General features: G+C 57.6%; 1 protein-coding gene across 1 annotated transcript in view; it reads left to right on the top strand.

The window, feature by feature from the left end:
• LOC119592334 overlaps positions 1-340 on the top strand; it is a gene marked incomplete in the record, with an annotated part of 163,568 nt that overhangs the window by 161,808 nt on the left and 1,420 nt on the right.

The following is a 340-nucleotide window of genomic DNA, read 5'->3' as shown; positions in this document are numbered from 1 at the left end:
ACAGCACCCCCCCCTCCCTTTCCCCTCCTCTCCCCCACATCCCTCCCTGTGGCCAGTCTCGCAATATCCCCCTTAACAATGTTCCCCCCTAACGTAGCCTAATAAAGTGCAGCGCAATATTGCTTTCACTAAGGTCATGCAACCTTGCTCAACAACACGCCTTTGCAAATGCTCCCGGAAAGATCCGCCCGATGATTTTTCCTTTCTCGAGCCGGAGAGATTATGTCCGTGTCCACAGTGGCTGACATGGTTCCCCTCCGCCCGAAGTGGAATTCCCCTTCCCTTCCCCTCGCGAGACGGGGCCTTGCCGTGAGGTGGTCTGAGGGCGCCCGCGTGTTCC

The sequence above is a fragment of the Penaeus monodon genome, chromosome 30 (assembly GCF_015228065.2).
Source record: "Penaeus monodon isolate SGIC_2016 chromosome 30, NSTDA_Pmon_1, whole genome shotgun sequence".
Lineage (NCBI taxonomy): Eukaryota > Metazoa > Arthropoda > Malacostraca > Decapoda > Penaeidae > Penaeus > Penaeus monodon.
The sequence above is the reverse complement of the archived record's forward strand: the minus strand, read 5'-3'. Positions and strand labels throughout refer to the sequence as shown.